The sequence below is a fragment of the Jaculus jaculus genome, chromosome 8 (genome assembly GCF_020740685.1).
Source record: "Jaculus jaculus isolate mJacJac1 chromosome 8, mJacJac1.mat.Y.cur, whole genome shotgun sequence".
Lineage (NCBI taxonomy): Eukaryota > Metazoa > Chordata > Mammalia > Rodentia > Dipodidae > Jaculus > Jaculus jaculus.
Window position 1 is genome coordinate 98,447,599 of NC_059109.1, and position 13,170 is coordinate 98,460,768.

A 13,170-nucleotide genomic window follows, 5' to 3' on the forward strand; every position below is an offset into this window, starting at 1 on the left:
AGATATCTAGGTCCATGGTTATATTGATCACTGGTTCTGTTCATGACATCCAGTTATTGCATCACTCTGGTTTGCCTTTTACCCTGTATTACCTTTTATTACATTTTTAATTAACATTAATAGTCCTCATTTATGGGGCATCTCTCTTTTATTATTGACTACTGTAATCTGAACGTTTGTGTCCCTCCAAAATTCATTGGTTGATATTTCATCACCAGTGGAGGGTGTTAGAAGAGGAAGCTTTCCATAATGGACTGGAGGCCCCAGAGAATTTGACCCACGTGATTACAGAGAGAACTGGCACCATCTGGGAAGCAGAAGCAGGCCTGCAACAGATACCAGGGCTGTCACAACCTTCATCACAGACATGTTGGCCTCCGGAAATGGGAGGACTGAATGTCTATTGCTTATAAGCTATCCAGTTATTCCATCACCCAACCCTGAAACACACTAAAGCACTGGCCTCTCATCAGTCCCAGCTTCCATCCTGGAACGTCTAGGATTGCCCCCAGGTGGCCCCTGGGAACAACTTCCTGAATCCAAATCAATGAATTCCTTTACAAAAGTCTTCTGAGATATTTGCCCTCCAGATCCTTCAGCATCTAGCCAATAATCCTGCTCCTGTTCTAGCCTAAGAGCACACACTATTTCCTTGTCCCCAGTATTTATGAGACCTATGACACCTCAGAGGAGAGGGGTGGCATGGATTTATAGGTTTCATGTCTGAGGATTGTCAGCTACATGACTGGGCTTTAGCCTGTGTCCCACACCTACTCAGTGGAGCAAAAGGAAGGAGTGCCTGTTTCTCCAAGCTGAAAAATGATTTGCAAGAGCTTTATTAATATATTTGCCACACATTTGTCTCGACAGCAATCTTCTGTAAGGCTCTCAGGATATTCCAGCAAAGAAGACAAGGAATACGCCTGCTTGTTGGATGCTTACATTTCTTTTTCTTTTTAAAATTTAATTTTATATTATTTTTAAAAGGTTATATTCTTCTATCCCCTTGCCCCTGCTCCTATTTCCCCAAGGACTCACCTCAGTGGTCTTATTGCTATTAATGCTGGGTCATGAAGGTCTATCAGTGCAGAAACCCCGAGACTACAGAGAACTCAACACTAAATCATGCTGTTAACAGGCCTGCCAAGGCTCAGGGAACATTGTGGTAGAGGAGACAGTAAGACTGTAAGAGCCATAGCATTATAGGTAGGAATTTCCTGAGCACAGCCCCACCCCCATGAGAAGGATGAGGCCATTTGTACTGTACCATTTGTTGAGAAAGATATACATACATACATACATACATACATACACACACACACAGATAGATAAGATAGATCGATCGATCGATCAATCGATCGATAGATAGATAGATAGATAGACAGACAGATATGGAGAGACAGAGAGAGAATGGACACTCAAGGGCCTTTCAGCCACTGTGAATGGACTCCAGATGCATGTGCCCCCTTGCGTGTGTGTGCAACATTGCATGCTTGCATCACCGCATCTGGGTACATGGGACCTAGAGATTCAAACATGCATTCTTAGCCTTCACAGGCAAGTGCCTTAATGGTCAATACCTTGGTTCATTTTTTAATAAATCGTGAAAAGCAGTTTGAGGACTGCTTTCTGAAAGCTAGCATTTGAAGTCTTAACCTGTTTCCTTGAGACTTGGCCTTTTCTGTTTTTATTAACTCCTTGTCTATCAAAGTAGTGGGTAAATGTCTTTTAAAAGAGATTGTTGCTATCAAGTCTTGGCAAAGCTGTGGTAAAACTAAACTACTTACCCAATTCTATGGCAAAATATAAAATAGGTATTACCAGTGAACATAAAATATAGCACCCATCTCCGAAATTTTACATAAAATTTGCATAAATCATCTAAAGTATAAATTCCACTTTTAAGCGTTTACACAGAAGAAATGGAAAACATGTATCCCCTTATACGACTTAGAAGAAAGTCCACTGCAACTTTACATATAGTAGCCTCAAAGTAGAGACAAGCCTAACAGTCAACAAGTGAATCTATAGACAAACTAGCATTGCATCTCAATGCAATTCATTGAATTACTTATATAAACAACAGCACAAATAACAATGAAAGTGTATGTTAAAGGTGCACTTGGCAACAGATTAAAAATGTGGTTTTCAGGTTATCTTTTTTCCATGCAGCACAAAATTTGATAGGAGCCCTCAGACGGGAGAAGCAGGTTGAAGCAGAGGTAAGCCAGCAAAGCAAGAGCATCACTCTTTCCTCCTCTCCTCTCCTTTCAGTTTGTGTACCCTGAGGCTCCTCTGATCAACAGGAAACACCTCGTAAACCACGGATGAAAATAGTCCTTTTGTCCTTTATTCACCAGTTGGCATGTCCTGTAAAATCACAGTAAATGCTCTAACATAGCCACTTCCTCCTTGAAGCTCGTTTCTCAGCTTGTGTCTGGAATAAGAATAGCAGTGATAATTCCCTAATCACCCTCAGTCATAACCTCCTCATTCCTACTCCTGACCCATCTATGGGAAACCCAATATTTGTCCTTTTACCTCTTCCACCTGGAGGGATCATGGGCTTTGCCCTTCCTTTGACACCAGGGTCCTAAGAACACAGGGTAGAGTCAACAGCATCAAGTCTAGTCCAGATTTTCTGTTTGTCTCTTTTGACTTTTTCTAGCTTAGTCTCTGTCCTTTCCTCATGAGTTTATTTTTATTCCCCATTTACTTTCCAGGTATTTTTTTTCTCACTTTATCTGGGCCTCTGGAAAAGAAGGAATATATTTCCCACCACAAATTCCCCTTTCTGGGAACCAGTCGTTCTGCCATTCTCCTATAAGACGGTCCTGGCAGCTAGTTCAGTGGGATGGTCAGCAACAAGAACAGGCATGACCAAAGCCATCCTTAGCGGTACTCCATGGCTTTGGGAGAAGAGACCCAGCAGGGTGCTACCTTGCATACATGTGACACAAATCATGTTATAATTGTGCCAAACATTCCTTGCTTCTTCCATCTAAAAAAGGCTCTTAAGTATTAATTAGTGAGTCATTAGTTCAGCCTCATAAATTATCACTCTAATGAAATGAAATGGGTACTGGAGCAGGAATCACTACCAGTTTGAGTATACTGTTGCCATTTCAACAGACCTCTTTTAATTCAACAATTAGGAAGCATAAAATGTAGTTTAATAGACATAATTTAATGACATAACATTGTTTGCTGGCATAAGCCATTCATCTTTGTTAATATGTCTCAGGTCACATGGAACATGATTCTTCAAGAGAATCTGTAGAGGCTCTTGTTCTCTAAGCTACCTGTGCTGAGAACACCAACAGGTTTTCTGATGTCCACACTGTTTTCAGCATGGTGGTTGTACATAAACCACATCCCCTAGTCAAGTTGAACCATCTGGTTGACATAGTTGTTTTGAATAAAGAATAATAGCAATCTCTGGGATAGAAACACTGTCCTTTGCCTTATGTTTAGTCCCATCATGCCTAGAGATTATGATGAGCAAATATTCTAATCAAATTACAAGTGAATTTTAATTACTGAATTACAATAAATGTCAAATTAGAAGAACTTGGGGCTGGAGAGATGGCTTAGTGATTAAGCGCTTGCCTGTGAAGCCTAAGGACCCCGGTTCAAGGCTCAACTCCCCAGGACCCACGTTAGCCAGATGCACAAGAGGGCGCACGTGTCTGGAATTCGTTTGCAGTGGCTGGAGGCCCTGGTGCGCCCATTCTCTCTCCCTATCTCTATCTGCCTCTTTCTCTGTCTGTCACTCTCAAATAAATAAGTAAAAATATTTTAAAAAATTAGAAGTACTTCATGTGGGATACAATGAGTTTATAAAACTGATAGTTATTAAATCATACTCTTTTATGCAGTGGATCTTATTTTGTTTATACCATTGGGGTGAACACTCATATCTTCTCTCATGTACCTTTCCCCAACAACCATCATCCAGCCCTGACCCTCTTCTGCCTCACTCATCTGTGTGTGTATTTTCACAGTCATCTTTGTCATCATAAAGCCACTGATAAAACCTCTCTTTATTTTATTCTCTTTCAATTCCTGGTTTAATTGCTCATGACCCCTTTGAAATTGTTTCTTGGGGAAACTTTGATAATTTAGTAGAAGATCTTTTTTATTTTAAAGTACAATAATTTATATATCTGTCCTAGTTATTCTTCAAGGTCTTAATATTATTCTTTCTTTTGCACTGTGTATTGGCCAATTCAGGAAGAATTTATAGTAGTTTGAATCCTAACATGAAAGGGGGCAGTATGACAATGGCTAAGATTAAAATTCATGAAAATGGAAGTGTTCTGGGCGCCTCTTCTTGTTCTAGTAAAACTTAGCTCTTTATGCAACTGTAGACAAGTCTCTCAGCCTTTCAAAATCTTGCTTTACTTATCTATAAATTGAGGATAATTATACCTCCCAAGGTCGCTATTAAAATCAAATAGGGATAATTGATGTGAAATGCTTTGAAGACTGAGTTCTCTGCTAAGCCAAGATTAGCAATGTAGCCATGCATGACAAAGCCTAAAGCGATGGCCTTTCCCCTGTGGAGCTGGTTTGTATAAAACTTTTCTTAGCTTTCACCTGTATCTCCAGTTTTCAAATCCAGTCAGCATCTTGCAGAGACTGTAACTTGCTTTGTTTATTACATGCTTGTGTCATCATTTTGATTTCATAATACTGAAACATGGAAAGAAATTTTGACTTGGACGCATGTGTGGTTCTTATCATGCTGGTTTACAGTTAGTGTCCCGCAGGCTTGTTTTCACATGACACAGACTAGCTGGCTTAAAACAATAGGAGCCTGTGGTCTGATGGTTTTGCAGGTTAGAGATTTAGAACCCAGGGGCCAGTAGGATTGGCTCCTTTTGGAAGTTCTGGGAAAGAATCTGTCCCATGTCTGTCTCCTGGTGGCTAGAGATTTCTGACAAACCTTGTTTGTGCTCAGTACATCCCTCCCATCTCTGCCTTCAGTTTTACATGGTATTCTTCCAAGCTACCTGTCTTCTTCTTGTAAGGACAGAGGCTCATTGAGTTTGGATCCCACTCTAATACATTATGACTTCATCTTCACTTGACTGCATCTTCAGAGGCATTTCCATATGTCTGTTCAAAGTACTAAGGATTTGGACTTGAATGTGTCCTCTGTGGTGACATAATTGCAACCACTTCACCCTGAAAAGACCATCTTAGGTAATTATTAAAAGCTTTCATTCCCCACTCTTCCTATTGTCTCATATACTTGCAGAACCAGGAGAGCATGTTTCTTTGCATTTTATCTACATAAATCTGTGTCTACTGCATGACCCTATGTTTCTCCTATTATACTTTATTTCCCAATATTTAACCTTGTTAGACTGCCTACACTAGCCTAGTCTGCTATTATACTTGGCTCCAGGTTCAGCTCTCTGTCTGTTACATACCAATTCCTCATTCCCAGATTGGCCTATCAGATAATCACGTGATGGATAAGCCTCTTCACTGGTCCATTGGTCCACAGAGACCATTATTTCAGTACAAAGTATTCATGCTTTCAGTAATATTTAATTTCGAATTTATGTATTTTAATCTTTTTTTCCTCCTAGGAGGATAATGTCTGGGGTTATAAAACATTTTGCTGCTTTTCTTAAGAGACTAAATTAAGTGTCTACTATGCTCATTGCTGTTCATCCTTATGTCCTTAGAGCTTCTTTTGGAACTCTTGAAATAAGAGTAGGACAAGGGAAAAAGAGAGACAATCAGCTAGAGGTTGGACATTTGCTGACTATTTCATTAATGAAGCCTAATGTGCTTCTTTGGGTAAATACCAGGATGTTGAATAAAGGACATTCATATGTTCTTGATTCTACCCTTTTGTAATGACTTGGTGTAGTTGTGTGTGTGTGTGTGTGTGTGTGTGTGTGTGTGTTCTTACAACTCAGTCTGATCATGTGGGAGAATATTTCAGAGCCTAAGTTGGCTTTGAGCCACAGACAGTGGGAGGCATATGACATCTGTCTTTTTTCTGCCTCCTAACAAAATTATAGTATTTTCGATATGTTTAAACTTCCAGGGATGGAAGCAAAATTGAGTGGCTTCTAAACCACCAAGTGTGTCCTCAATTCAGCTACATAAATGTGTAACAGATTATCATCAGGCAGGACATGAAGGTTAGTACTGTTAAAATCTAGAGAAGGGAGGTGGTGAACATCTATTTAGAACCTCAAACTGAATGCTTGTGGGAGAGCTAGAAAGCACTGTGGGAAACCTATTCTGTTTGAACATATCAAAACATAGAAGAGAAAAAAAGAACAGAGAAACATCTTTTAAGAATAGGTTTAGGATAGGCTGGGGGAGACTAACAGAATTAAAGTTAGCCTTAGGCATATAGAGAAAACTCATTTAACTGATTTAAGCTTCACAGGACACCAGCAAAAGGTCTCCATGGTGTTATAGGTGATTTTCTTTTGACTCTGGTCAGGTCACTTGGAGAAAAGGATATTTTTCTTTCTTACAGAAAAATAAAAAAGGTAAGAAAGAAATAGTATTGGCAGAGTCAGACCAAAATGCTGATGGGAAGCATTTGGACTAATGAAAGGAGGCAGGTTATTCTTGTCTGTTCTCTCTTACTAATAACAATACCATGAGACAGATGAGCTATAAAGAAAAGAGAATAATTTTAATTCATGTTCTGAGCCGAGCTTAAGAGGCTACACCTGGTGAAGGCCTTATATCAAGATGGTTCAGTACTCCACATATTGGGAGATAAGGATGTGTGTGAGTGAGTGAGAGAAAGAGAGAAAGATCAGATTTCTTATATAGCCAGTAGATTCAGTCACGGGGCTCCACTCTTATCTAATCCTAACCTATTCTCACAAACCTCACACCTCTAACACCATAGTTTAAATTATTATCTTTGTAATACCTTAATGGGGATTAATTTCAGCAAAGGAAGCCTTGGCAGACATCAAACCATATTCCAAGCACAGCATCCATGAAAAATCAAAGTAATGTGAAGCACCCTGAGACATGGGTCTAGGCAATTCTTTTTCATGTACACTGAAACCATGTTAGAAAAATACTTATTAGGATGGTAAACTTTATTTTAGTAAGATAAAAAATTGCAGCCTTGATTTTTAACTATGTACGTATGTTTATTTATTTATTTTGAGTTTGTGCTACATGAGGTTGGGGTCTCACTGTGTATCCCAGGATGACCTCAAACCTGTGAAGAAAGGGTCCTTTTGCTTCAGTTTACTGAAAGCTGGGATTACAAGTATGCATCACTACATCAAACTTTCAACTTGTCATAGTCAGGTCCACATTGCTGGAATGAACATCCAACCAGACAGTGTTTATGGGAGTACAGGATTGATTTCAAGTTTACAGATCCAGGGGAAGTTCCATCAGTGGTGAAAGAAGCTGGCTCCCTTTCACAAATCCAAGCAGAGACAAACAATTGCAGCAAACAAAATACCAGAACCAGCAAGCACAAACCTGTAGGAGCACAGACCGCCCTTTTATAAACCTTTGGGCTGGAATTAGATCTGCCCCCAAACACATCTTTGGGCTGGAACCAAGGATACAGCCAGGCAGCTAAAGACTCAAGTTACAAGATTAATAACACCTTAGTCTTTGGGGAACATACACTCAAAATACCATACAACTGTATTTTAGTTTCTTCATTTAAATCTTTTTATTTAATTAATAGACAGAGAGGCATATATAGAGAGAATGTGCATACCAGAGCCTTCAGCCACTTCAAACAAACTCCAGATGCATGTGCCATCTTGTGAATCTGGCTTATATGGGTCCTGGGGAATTCAACCTGGGTCCTTTGGCTTTGCAGGCAAGTGCCTTAACCACTAAGCCATTTCTCTAGCCCTATATTTATATATTTATACATAATTAGATATAGTGAAAATGAGGCCAATTATATATATATATATTTCCAGGAAATACGTAGTAGACAAGATACCTCCTCTTTCTTCCAGTTTTCTTTTCTCTCTTCTACCATTGCCTAATATGCTCAGTTCTGGAATTGGTCCCCAAAGGTGATGCAGACCCATTGTCACCTTCTCAGAGGACTACTATGCACAGGAGTCCAGGAAATAACATGTGCTTGCAAGGCTGCTAGTCAAAACAGGATCTCAATGTGATTTATTGCTAGTCAGGTGGCAGTAGTCCATCCAATTCTAAAGATCAACACACAGAAGAAAGAAATGTCTTATTTGCTTAAAAAAGAAACTTTCTAGTGTTCAGATATTTATAAAATCAGGGACCTTTCAGAAGCAGGGCAAGCAATGATGATAAAAGGCAGAATCATTGGAAAACACTTTCCTCAAAAACAGATATTCAGAAAAAGAAATTCCATTATTTCCGTCTTCTCTCATTGGATAGAGGCTATAAGAAAATATATTTGCATTTTGATGAGATGTGAAGCAACAAAAGTCCTGTGGAAAACTACCACAGCACAGCTCCCCAGATGGAAGATGCTGTTCATTCAACCTAGCCTCAGATCCTCTCAATTGGGTGGTGATAGGATTGCAGGAAAGTTGACAGCTGAAGTGTCCAAAGAACTGGTGCCAAATCACTACCTGCTCTGTCTCTTTCCACCCTCTTCATCCTTCTCTCCATGTCTGGTGTCCTCATGAGCAGATGACATTGAAATGTGAGGCTCAGAACAGGGACAAGGGGAATCCAAAGAAAGTGGTTATGTTACCCTTGGACTGAAAGGAAAGCATGTATTTGAGATCCTCCTGCGAACGGAGACAAGGCAGTGATTATGCCATCTTTCTGAAGAGAAATCTAGTGAGAAGTTCCATCAGTTTAGAGCCCATATCTGGGATGCTAATGGGACTGCAAACTTCTTAGATCAATTCTTCCTCCTCCAAGTTGAAGTGAGAGACCTCTGGCTGGAAAGTATTGCAGCCCTGCAAAGCCAAGCTCTGCTCTGTCCCAGCTGTGAAGAGAACTGATGTGTTTGGTAAAGTGAACTAGAACAGCCTGATCTTGAGGATTTGGCCTTATTACTCACCCCAGACTGTTCCAAAGGGACAGAAATGGCACATGCTGTGTCACTGTTCTTACTGCTGATCCTGCACCAAAAGGATTTGAAGCATGCATATTAAACCAAAGGCAACAAAAAGTAGACTAAGAAGCTCCACTTCCTGTTGACCTGGGACATAGACACCCTAAATCTGGCAACTTTTTGACAATTGTCAAGAAAAATAAATTGCTCTTAGTATCATAATTCTGATTAATATTTTATAGTGCATTGGTTCTGCATCTAAAAATTTAAACATGTCATTTGATTATTCTGTTTGCTTAAAAATTATTGCATAACAATGACCACTGTTCTCTTTAATGTGAGATCACACACCAGTTACTTTGCCTACTAAATGTTTCTTTTCTTTTTGAAATAATGCTTCTAATAGATGATTTTTTGGAGTTCATATTTACTTTGAGTAAAATTTAAAAGTTGATGACTATGTCTTAGTGCCTAAATTAATAAATAATAGGACTACAAAACTCAAAAACTTTTAGAATCTGTAGACAATATGTTCACATCATTAATTCATTCATCAAACATTTATTGGTCATTGGCTTATTTGTAGATTTTTTTAAGGTAGCACCATCCAAGATAAATACTATATGAACCACCTAGCCATGTAATTTTAATCTTTCTAGCAGCCTCATTTTTTCAAAAATAAAAAGCTAAAAAGAAATGAGTTTAATTTTCATCTATATTTTATTTGGTATATTAAAATATTATTTTGATTTATCATGAGTATAAAGATATTATTAATAGAACATTTTTATATTATGCCACTGAAATCCAGCTTGTATTTTATACTTAGAAAACATCTCAATTTTGATTAGCCACATTTCAAATTCTCATATACACACAGGCACACACATGGTTCATAGTCATTGTATTAATTTATACAGTTCCAAGGAGTCATGAGGTCACACAAATATTTTCTTTAGTGTCGTAGATAGCAGATGATCATAAGCCATAGGCATAAATTATTATCATTCAAGAATATATGTATAAGAGTAAAGACTAAGCCTTGTTGTGTGGATATAATTGTAGCTGTCAGGTTTTGAGAAGTTTCCATGGGGATGAGGAGCACTTGGGGTAGACCTCAAAAGATGAGTGGGAAGAAGGAAAATGCAAGTGTAACCTACACAGCAAGACTAAGTAGGGTGGTGCTATATTTTGAAAGTGAAATGTCCCTTACACGTTCATGTTTTGAGCTCTTGAACTTCTACTGGCAGAAGTGTGCTGGGAGGCTGCAGAACCTTTAGAAGGTGGAACCTACCTGGTGGAAGTGGGATGCTTGTCTTTGAAAGTCACAGCCTTGCCCCAGGTTCCAGCCTTGCTGTTTCTGCTTCCTGGTCTGTTACATTGTGAACAGCTTCTACCAGATGCCCCTGCCACCCTCAGCTGTGCTATAATATCTTCCCGAGTATGACAGACTAAATTTCTCAAACCATGAGCCAAAATAAAACTTTCCTCCCTTAAGTTGTGTCTATCAGATATTTTGATCTCTTGGTTTTCAGCTGATGGCAATTTGGGAGACATGTTGTTGGGGGTGGGCTTAGGGTTGTGATAGCCTTCTCCTCAGTGGTAGAGATTGCATCTTTCTCCTCCTTCTGTTTTCTACCTTCTGTGGTTGAGGAGTTGTCCAGCCTCTGCTCATGCTGTGCTTTCCCCCTTCAATCATGAAGTTTCCCCTCAAGACTACAAGCCAAAATAAACAACTTACACCAGTTGCTTTTGGTCAGGTGTTTGTGCCAGCCACTAGAAGGTAAACTAGAATACTATGACCTTCCAGCACCTTAACTCCTTAGTTACTACCCACCACAGAGCTGGGCAAGGCTCTGATCTCAAGGACACCCCTAATTTCAGAATCAACAGGCCCCTTAATGGGTTGTTACTCTCAATAATAGAATCTAAAAACAGACTCAAATGGAAGCTGGAGTAAAGTTATATTGAGATTGAGAGAGAAAACAACAGGGCAGTTGCCAGAGAGAGGTGGAAAAGCAAGAAAATAAAGCTTTCTGAGTTAGAGGTCAAGCGAGTAGACAGACTTAGCAGTGGAGGCTTTGAGTAGCTGTATGGGACACTGAGTGTGGAAGAGAGAGAGAGAAATGCAAGACAAATGGCCTTAGGATTTTGGCTGGTTTCCCATAAAGAGAGACTGAAATAAAGGAAAGAAGAAAAAGTTACACTTCAGGAGTCTAAGCAATGAAGATCTGCAGTTAAATGCTCTAAAGGAGGCATTAGGCTATTTAAGTATATATCTCTTTAAGGGGATAACTATGACTTCCATGTTCTTATCATGTCTCCAGGTAAATCATGTTCTTTTCACATTCTTTTATTTATTTATTTTTTGTTATTTATGTATATAGTGTGCATACAGACATGAAGGTACGATCATTAGCCTTCTCCCTGTCATCCCCCATGAGGATTGTGGGTGTTACATTGTGGGGATGGCAATTAGCTAGGGGGAGAGGCAAAGTCCCTGTGCATAATGACCCAACTTATGGCTCTAACAACCTTTCTACCCCCTCTTGTGCAAATTTTCTGGAGCCATGTTGGGTTCATTTTAGGTCTATTTCAGTGACAAGATCTTGGGAGTCTCTGTGTCTCTGGATATCTGATTTGGTAGGAGTTGAGTGTTCTCTGGGTCTGTCTCCTTCACCCTTGTGCTGATACCAGGTTCTACAAGAAAGCAGCTCTTGCTCATTAAAAATATGGAATGCTTCACGAATTTGCATGTCATCCTTGCACAGGGGCCATGCGAATCTTCTCTGTATCGTTCCAATTTTAGTATATGTGCTGCTGAAGCAAGCACTCTTTCCACATTCTTGCTTTAGGCTGGTCTCCTTTATTCTGTAAAACAAGATTTTCTCCTTAGTGCAGGTGATCTGAACAGGGAAGCCCCTGCTGTCCACATCAAAGGATGTTATCAACGACTGACCAAGTCCTTTGTAAAGGGGGCTACCGACAGTCAAGCATGCTGTTTGTGTCACAGGGTGTCACCATGTTGGAACTCGGATGTCCCAGAGGGGGTCTCTAATACAAGAGGTACCTGCTGTCAATATCAGAAAAGATGTTAACAGCTACATATCATGACATTTCCATCAGAGGAAGATGACATAGATATTCATATGTTCAAAATGGTGCCCAGCTGAAAATGGCCCTTTTCATTATTTTCCTGTTAGTATTGTCTATCAAAACCAGGTTTTTTAAATTCTACTATGGTGGTTTAAATCAAATGTCCCCATAAACTCATGTGTTCTGAATGCTTGGTCCTCAGATGATGGCAGTTTGGGAGGTGGAGCCTTGCTGGAAGAGGTATATATTTTGAGGATGGGCTTAGGGTTGTTATAGCCAGCTCCCTACATACACTATGCAATTCTCCAGTGGACACCAGCTTAGAACCATTCCTAGGGGAAGGCTGAATCTCCCACCCCTCCTCTGCCTTCTAGGTGTCAGTCACAATTAGTAGGTTGTCACCAGTAAGATTAATTGGGTAGAATGACTTACAGAATTCAGAGAAACACTTTACTTATGTCTACTGATTTATTAATAAAGGACACCCCACCCTCCAGGGATCTCCATATGTTAAGTTGTCCAGAAGATCCCCAAATCCTGTTTTGGGGTTTTATGCAAGCTTCAGTATAACTGATTGCCACTAAGCAGTGATAAGCAGCTTGCCTTTCAGCACCCTCTCCTGGGGTGAAAAGGCTTAAATGTCCCAATCTTCTATTCAGACCTTAGTTAATCTGGTGACCAGACCCAGTTATGAAGCTATCTAAGGGCCGTCACCCACTAACTGGCTCAATAGCTAATACAGGACACTAACCATTTTGTTGAATTCAAAGGTTTTAGAAGCTCTATGCCAGAAAAGGGAGACTAAGACTATGATAGTTAATTTTAATTATCAACTTGATTGGATCTGGAATTACCTAGGCAACAAATCTCTAGGTTAGGTTAATTGAAGTGGGAAGACCCATTCTAACTGGGAACAGAAACATTCATAGGCTAGGGTCTATGACTGAGTAAAAAAGAGCAAACTAGCTGAGTATTGGCATTCATTGCTTTCTGATTACTAACTGCAGGATTACAGACTGAACATGTCCAGCTGTTTCATGGTCCTGCCA

At 39.7% G+C, this 13,170-nt stretch overlaps 1 non-coding gene across 1 annotated transcript; it reads right to left on the minus strand.

Moving 5' to 3' along the window:
- Nucleotides 1-11,751: 11,751 nt before the first annotated feature.
- On the minus strand, nt 11,752-11,858 carry LOC123463063. The gene has a single exon (XR_006638675.1). It is a non-coding gene; the product is annotated as a U6 spliceosomal RNA (small nuclear RNA).
- Nucleotides 11,859-13,170: the final 1,312 nt, after the last annotated feature.